Genomic DNA, 9,930 nt, shown 5'->3' on the forward strand with positions numbered 1-9,930 from the left:
TACAGCTCGCCAAATTGTTCGACAAAGGTATTGTAATATTATTTTAAAATATTAGGTATTTCTACTTAATTGTAGTAACCGAAATATAATTATTGTGTATAATGTACCGATATTATATTATACTAGCTGATCCCTCTGGCACTTCGTTGCCCGTTAAATGTACCAATTCTATATGACTCAAACTTTGTGCAATTCGTTATTTAATATTCGGTGTATGGTGTATGGTGTTCAAAATTTATCTTAACTTTTCTGTTGCTCGGAATAAAAAGTCTGATTCTCAGCAGTATATTATCAGGTAGGCAATCTACCTGCGGTAGATCGCGGACCCTGAGCTGTTTGTACGTAAGTGTATGATTTAACTCTAAAGTATCAAAATTGTACCAAGTTTGTCATTTTTACTTAATTCCACCTACGGAGGATTAATATAATCACTTAATACAAAAGCCTAACGCAACCGTACTAAAATCTGGTGAATAAAAAAAAAAACAAATTTAACACTTTTTAAATTAGCCTATCTTCTTCCCTGAGGTCTAATCTACACACAGACATTCATTTTTATCTATATCTAAATCTATACTAATATATAAAATGATAGCGTTTGTTTGTATGTTCGGGATAAACTCCAAAACTATTGAACCGATTTCAAAAATTCTTTCACCAATACAAAGCCACATTCTTTGTGAGTGTCATAGGCTAATTTAAAAAGGTAAGTGATCACCCCCGGTAGGTGCTCAAACAGGAATTTTAAGATTTACGATAGAAATTTTTGTTTTTTAATGGTTGCTATGGGTTAGGTTAGGTTAACTCTAAAGTATCGAAATTCAAAGTTATACCTAGTTTTTCGTACTCCATCTATGGTGGATTAATATAATCAATTAATACAAAATCCTAACCTAAACTAATATCAGATGAATAAAAAAAACCAAATTTAACTATTTTTGTCTTCTTATTCTTGTCTTCTTCCCAAAGGTCTAATGTGTGTAGATACAAACATTAATTTATATATATATATATATATTATATATATTTATTGACAAAAATAATAATACAAATCAACAAACATGCCCGATTAACCCATTGCAACTAATATATAATACATTTTTCCGCCACTTTTGTATTTTTTACATCCAGATATCCTACTTTTCCGGTGGATTTTCCTAAAATTTTCTTGCATAGAAACGTTTTTTGTGATATACTCTTTCATTTAAGAAAAATATCAAAAAGATCTGATAAGGAATTCCAGAGTTTAGCCTGTACAAAGATTTTTATTGCGCATTTATTAAAGACAAAATATGTTTCTAACTAGCTACTTAGCTACCTATGTCCTATTTATGCATTCCTTAACCGTTTATTCAATTACGATGAAATTTGGTACACAAATAGATTAGACGTTGGGAAAGAAGATAGGTTACAATTTTGTCGCAAAAAGGGTAAATAAGAGAACCAACCCGGTGAGGTTCTCATACAGGGATTTTGAGATTATTATTATATTTTGTTCAAAAATATGGTTGCTATTGATATACTTTAGAGTTAAATTATACACTTCCGTATGGGGTTCGCGATCTTCCACCTGTAGATAATATACTGATCGTATAATCACAAGTGAATCTCACTGACAACGCTATTCGGGATGGCTATAAATTAAAATATAATATAATTTACACTTTAAAAGATATTGCTTCCTTAGCGTGTTACACCCAAAAGGAGTTAAACTATCACAATAACTTAACAATAGCAAAGCATTATTGCTGTGTCAGATAGTATATTAACTATAAACGACTTTATTCGGAATTTTCCTTCAACTATAAAATTAATACCATTATGGCTTGAAATAGTAAATAGCCGTTTCTTTGGAGAAGTCGTTTGTTTTTTTCAATGTACATTTAAAATAACAAAAGAATATTTTGTTTAAAAGTTTTTGTTATTCAGTTATATTCGTGTGTACCTATACCAATGTATAGGTATACAAAGTAGAAGATATATTTTTATATTTCTCTAGTTTATAATAATGATTGTGTTCTATATAATATGTTGTCTATTATCCATTATATACATTTGTTCTGCGACTGTGATCAATTACGATTTATTAGTTGGTGACATGTCATTTTACAATCAAACACTGGTGTTTGCGTTAAGTGAACATGAGAAACATGGTACAGATATGTTGCAGTTGATTGAAAATTTAATGGCGCCATGGCACGATGGTACTTTAGCTAACGAAAAAAAAAATGGTAAACGATTGCATCGTCTTAGAGTCTGAAATTCTTCTATATTCATTAAAAATAATATGCAAAATCAGTTGGTTTTTGTTTTGTGTCACTGCTCTGTCCATGATAATGAGTTTTCCGTATAATTTTTACCGGAAGACGAGACATATGTCAAATAGAAAAAAAAATTAGACAGCATATTTTGTTATAAATCTAAATAAAAAACATTTGAAACCACAAGTTCATGAGGATATTTCTATTATTATTAATTGTAACACTGTACGTATTGATAATAATTTTATAATTTATGAATCCATATGTTTTATGGACCTTTAAATATTTTAAAGTTAAAGCTTGTAAATAAGTACCAATTTATAGGGTTCTAGCGTTGTCCAGGCCAAAGATTTGTATTTTTAATTTTAATTTAGAATAATAAGTTATATATTTTAATTTTTAAATGCTTTTTTATACCCAATATTTTTTTTTTGTATTATTTTATAGTTCTGTAATTTGTTAATGCCCATCATGTTATTTGAGTACCTACTTAAGAAATTAACAATTATATAATATTTAAAGGACAATTTATGATTATATGATAGAACTTTAATGTGTTTTTATCATTCCAATTGTTATAATTTGAAATAACAATTAATCCCTAAGATTCTAATAGGTAGTCAATGATAATAAATACATGGATATAATGCTCACGTATATGGATACTGCCGTAACAGGAAAAAAACTTCACACATTCAGCCTTCTCCTATAATTTGTTTACACTCACCACTCAGGTTCAAGATATAGGTGTATCGTGTGTCACTCGCATGCCTATAAGTGCATCGATTCGATAATTATACTGATCTATATGTCTTCATTATGTTGACACACTACTTATTTGTGCTAGTTGTGATGTCCCCACATACTGTTGTTTATTAATTTTATTATTGTAATATATTGATTACATCAAACTTACAACCAGAAACTGGAACCGAATCTAAAAGAACCGGTTCTGGAACTAAAACCTTTAAAATATTGAGAACCGGACCCGAACAGGAATTTTTAAATTAAAAAGTTACTTTTAAGTTCAAAAATAAAATAATTTTATTTATCATAATAAAAAAGTATAACTCTTTTGTGTATAATCCATGTATAATCAATTATTATGAGTTTTATAATATTTATCATACTATTAATCGAACCCGCATTCCGGATAGGTATTTAAAATTATTATATTTTTCGGTACCGAAATTATTTAGAACCAATACCTTTATTTTTTTTCATCAAAGAACCAGAACCGTACCTGACACAGCAATAATGCTTTGCTATTGTTAAGTTATTGTGATAGTTTAACTCCTTTTGGGTGTAACACGCTAAGGAAGCAATATCTTTTAAAGTGTAAATTATATTATATTTTAATTTATAGCCATCCCGAATAGCGTTGTCAGTGAGATTCACTTGTGATTATACGATCAGTATATTATCTACAGGTGGAAGATCGCGAACCCCATACGGAAGTGTATAATTTAACTCTAAAGTATATCAATAGCAACCATATTTTTGAACAAAATATAATAATAATCTCAAAATCCCTGTATGAGAACCTCACCGGGTTGGTTCTCTTATTTACCCTTTTTGCGACAAAATTGTAACCTATCTTCTTTCCCAACGTCTAATCTATTTGTGTACCAAATTTCATCGTAATTGAATAAACGGTTAAGGAATGCATAAATAGGACATAGGTAGCTAAGTAGCTAGTTAGAAACATATTTTGTCTTTAATAAATGCGCAATAAAAATCTTTGTACAGGCTAAACTCTGGAATTCCTTATCAGATCTTTTTGATATTTTTCTTAAATGAAAGAGTATATCACAAAAAACGTTTCTATGCAAGAAAATTTTAGGAAAATCCACCGGAAAAGTAGGATATCTGGATGTAAAAAATACAAAAGTGGCGGAAAAATGTATTATATATTAGTTGCAATGGGTTAATCGGGCATGTTTGTTGATTTGTATTATTATTTTTGTCAATAAATATATATAATATATATATATATATATAAATTAATGTTTGTATCTACACACATTAGACCTTTGGGAAGAAGACAAGAATAAGAAGACAAAAATAGTTAAATTTGGTTTTTTTTATTCATCTGATATTAGTTTAGGTTAGGATTTTGTATTAATTGATTATATTAATCCACCATAGATGGAGTACGAAAAACTAGGTATAACTTTGAATTTCGATACTTTAGAGTTAACCTAACCTAACCCATAGCAACCATTAAAAAACAAAAATTTCTATCGTAAATCTTAAAATTCCTGTTTGAGCACCTACCGGGGGTGATCACTTACCTTTTTAAATTAGCCTATGACACTCACAAAGAATGTGGCTTTGTATTGGTGAAAGAATTTTTGAAATCGGTTCAATAGTTTTGGAGTTTATCCCGAACATACAAACAAACGCTATCATTTTATATATTAGTATAGATTTAGATATAGATAAAAATGAATGTTTGTGTGTAGATTAGACCTCAGGGAAGAAGATAGGCTAATTTAAAAAGTGTTAAATTTGTTTTTTTTTTTATTCACCAGATTTTAGTACGGTTGCGTTAGGCTTTTGTATTAAGTGATTATATTAATCCTCCGTAGGTGGAATTAAGTAAAAATGACAAACTTGGTACAATTTTGATACTTTAGAGTTAAATCATACACTTACGTACAAACAGCTCAGGGTCCGCGATCTACCGCAGGTAGATTGCCTACCTGATAATATACTGCTGAGAATCAGACTTTTTATTCCGAGCAACAGAAAAGTTAAGATAAATTTTGAACACCATACACCATACACCGAATATTAAATAACGAATTGCACAAAGTTTGAGTCATATAGAATTGGTACATTTAACGGGCAACGAAGTGCCAGAGGGATCAGCTAGTATAATATAATATCGGTACATTATACACAATAATTATATTTCGGTTACTACAATTAAGTAGAAATACCTAATATTTTAAAATAATATTACAATACCTTTGTCGAACAATTTGGCGAGCTGTATGACATTTCCACCTGCGCCTCAAAACGGGTCGACAGTCACTATAACGTGCCCACACTGCTATGCCATGAACAAACTGAGCACCTCGGGACAAACTTCCTATCATAATATACAGTCTTGTATAATATTCGAATAAATGTATTTGAAAACTTTTTTTGTATTCGAATACTATTTTAAATACTTTTTTTAAAAAGTATTCAAATACGTATTCTGAATACTTTTATTTGTATTTTTTATTCATTAAAAAAACACTTTTTTCCGATCCAGAAAAATAGATATATTATGAAAGTCCTGAACATTAATTTTATTATTTGAACGAAATATAATATTGGCCCATGATATGATTATTTTTATAAGCACCAATTTGTTGTATTCCGTATGGCCAGTATCGGCTGTATCAAATGTGGTCAAAATGTATAAATAACTTATGATTACGATGTATTTATAATTATTAATTAATAAATGTTAATTATCAACTATTCAGAAACTGACAAAAACTAGTTGTGAAAAAAAGTATTCTAATAGTATTCGAATACTTTTTAAAGTATTTGAATATGTATTCTGAATATATTTTTTAAGAACTATTTGAATACGTATTCTGAATACCTTAGTTCTCATTTATTCGAATATGTATTCCGAATACAAAATAAGAGTATTCTTTATCGTACAGAATGAGATAAACTAAAATACAAAAATAATAAGTAAATACATCGTGTTAAAAATAGTTTTTAATTATTACTTCAACAAAATAAAATGAAATACATATTATTACATGATTAGGTCATAGACCTGTTACTATTATAGACCAGCCTGATATAAGTACATTGATTTCTGACATGGCGCAGTGATGCTGCTGTTTTAGTATAAATATTAGTTATTATGAGTATATTATATGGATATATATTTTACCTCATCATAGAGTAACTCAGTAACCGAGATGCAACACATATATCTTGACACGGTGCAAACGTGAAGAGGATGTTAGTAAAATTTCTATGCTCATAGTCGTATATACATATAAACTACTTGAGCTTAATTTTTCTAGATCTATATGCCGTGATATCTGCAATGATTTTTTCATAATTTAAATGTTCGGGCTCTCTTTATAAAGCTGAGCCAGAAAGATGCTCTTGGAACGTGATACTTCTCAAATAAGTCTTTAGAGAATTTGTAACTATAAGTATTTATTTTTATTATATTATATTTATTGTTATTATAATTTAGCAATATTATGGCTTGTGGCAACAAGAAGTTAATTTAATTGTTTTTTTTTTTATTTTATTATATTTTAATATTATAAAATATAAAATAAAATAATATCAATTGTTTTAATTTATATTGTATTTATTATTTAATTATTTTAAATAAACAATTATAACTAACTTGAGCGTGAGATTCTAGTATTACAATGGTTAACAGCATCACCGAAATTATATAGATCTACGACTTTAAAATTGATGAATTTTCGACGATGCAGACTATTGTGGATATCTATACCTACCGTTTATCGGCACCGCTATTTCGGCGGTTTACGTATTGTATGCCGAAGCCAATATTTTTCAAAAAAATTGGAACTACACATTTATTTAAAATTATATTATTATGATACAGTGACGTGGAGGGCTAACGGCCTTGCCCCCTCACCACCCTTTGCACAACCACCACATCTTTATCATTTTTTTTTTAGTAGTACCTAATTCTTTTTTAATCAAATTACACATTATTGTTTGGTAACTACCAACCAATTTTTATTTTACAAACTTAAGAAAATAGTACTTAGTAGACAGTCTACATATTATAATCTACACTTCTATATAGTCATATAGATTGTTCCACGGTAAGTTAATTGTAAGTATACCTAATACATTTATTATTGGTTATTGGTTTATTGCCTCAAACACACTAATTACATAATCTGCATGATAATATTATACGGTCTCACGCATCCGACCACCACGGGACCGATTTTAGTCGAGGCTCGAACAAAGTATAGCATTTGCCATGCCTATTATGAACTATATGACGTACCTATCATATTATTATATCTCTTTTTACGCACCATAATATATCAATTATATAATATTACATCAATACGCGTCGTATACACCCCGCGATGAGGTGGGTCATTTGTCATTACTCATTATAGTCACTACTCATTACTGTTACAGGAGATTATAGTTTCGTGTGGGCTTTGGTCAACAGGTTCATTTCTCCAGCCCCCCAATTTTGAAATTTGATTTTTTTTTTACCATTTTTTTGTAGCCGGTTTTTATTGGTCTGTAATCTTATTTTGTTCGTTTGTAGAGATTTAGCTTTTTTTAAAAATCAAAATTTTGGTGGGGGGCTGGAAAAATGCCCTAAATTGGAATTTTGGTTTTTTTTTCTTACCATTTGTTTGTAGCCAGTTAGTATTGGTTTGTAATCTAATTTTTTTTCGTTTGTAGAGATTTAGTTTTTTTTTAAAACGAAAATTTTGGTGGGGGGTGGTGAGGAAATGCCCTATTTTGGAATTTTTATTTAATTTAGATTTTTCATTCTGTAGTAAGGAGAAAATACGCGGTAGGGGAAGGTAGTGATTTTAGGTGAAATGAGTATATATATTAAACACGATATAATATGATGATAATATGTAGTGTACAATAAATATCTCTACTACTGTGTTATACCTACTTAATGATATTTATATTATCTACATTATACGAGACAATACGAGACAAATAACTTAGTGACCATACCTGAATATTCGAACGATACAATATTCATATAAGTTCATAACGCAAAAAGTAATGTATGAGCATATACGAATAATCATTGTAGGTGTATCGCGATGTTGACTGGCGAGGACAATGTGTATTAAGACTTCCCTGGAATGATACTGACGACGAGTCGATTCCGTTTAGTTCTTATATAATATGATTTTGGTGTGATCCCTTCTTCTGACGTGCATCAATTAATACGTGATATTAAAGTATTGATATATCAGTTTCGTCCGGAAGGGGTAGCAGGGACTGAATTTTCAGAATAAATGTTTTTACTCCTTAAGCAGTGCCCGTTAATATTGTAGCTTCAATGCAATGCATTGTATACTTATGATCTATATGTTTCAGCGATTCGCTACAGGTTACTTCCACGCTTTTTCAGTATAATGTCACGCCGATCAAATTGCTGCCCAACAATGACAACCGCAACCTCATCGATTGTTGCAGCGTTAAAACGTCCTCTATGTTCACCTGTAGGTATCATGTCAGCCTTGATGACAACGGCATGATTATCAGAGGACATATTTTCTAATGCTGTTTCAAAAACTTTGATCAAAGCATTATTTTCAAGCAATAGTTGTTGCAATTTGAGAACGATGTCGCGGTTAACGCCAGGGATAGTTTTGCATCGTCGATCGGTTTCTATGTCAGCATCCCTCATAAAATATATATGAAGAAATTTCTCAGTTTCGTCCGGAAGGAGTAGCAGGGACCCAGTTTTGTGGTATATTTGTCCTTGAACCTTGAACGTTGGCATAAAACCACCGTCTCTCATTTCTTTCGCTTCAAACAATGTCATTTGGAAGCAGCTGTTGTATTTTCGAACGTTTTTTAGAAAGAGTTTTGATTCTGGAGTTGTTCCTGATGTGAGCGACGATAACAATTCTGGCGGATTCTTGAGAGGTGTTAATTTTATTTTTCCATTAGAGCAACACATTGAAGGAGTTTTTGATTTGAATTTCAGCGCAGAACAAAATGGACAAACAATATTCATATCTCCAATCAAACCCTTAGAGTGTAAGTTATAATCGACATCTGGTTCATAATGTAGAGCTGCTAACTCCAGATTAATAACCCCTCGTTGGACGTTGGCATCGCTGCAAAGACATCCCACTGTGCAATGGAATTTACATAACACTGATGCTATGTCGAATATAAGTTTCAAAAAAACATTACCAATTTATTAACATCAGCATGATATTCTATAACTGTTTTATTCTCTTTTAATATTAAACCATGTTTGAATATTTTTTTCACTTATTCAATACCTACATAAGAATTTAGTTTTAATTTTAGGAACTGGTTGCTAACAATAATTGATTATGTTTTATTATAGCCTGCACGGGTTTGACTGTTTAATACCATACTGTTTCTATACCAACGGCAGTGCTCGCACTGTCACACGTGTACAATATATGACTTATGAGCAACGACGGCACTACGTATTTTGGGGCTCTGGGTAATATTTTTGGTGAGGCCCTTGATGATTATGGAACTATATGGTAAATAACTGCACTTGATATTTTGTTTCATATAATAGCTGATAATTTTTAGACACTTTTCCGATACCAATTTTATTACCAGTTAACAGTTGTGATATATTTAATTATTCATACTTGATGATTTATTTAAATAGATACAATTTATTAGATATTATTAAAATTAAAACATACTTATAACATTAATACGTTTTAGATTCTGAGCGGAGCAAAAGAATGTATTGATATTACAATGATGTGTTTTTATTTTTATCTGTCAGTAACATTTGGGATAGTAAAAATGCTCCAATTGTCGCTTATATTTTTTGGTGTACCTACCTAACTCAAACATTAATGACTGTAGACACTCTAAATTTTCACCAAATATTTATATTAGAATTTTCCATAAATAGAAACATTTTCTAAATATTTTG

The sequence above is a fragment of the Metopolophium dirhodum genome, chromosome 1 (assembly GCF_019925205.1).
Source record: "Metopolophium dirhodum isolate CAU chromosome 1, ASM1992520v1, whole genome shotgun sequence".
NCBI classification, from domain to species: Eukaryota; Metazoa; Arthropoda; class Insecta; order Hemiptera; family Aphididae; genus Metopolophium; species Metopolophium dirhodum.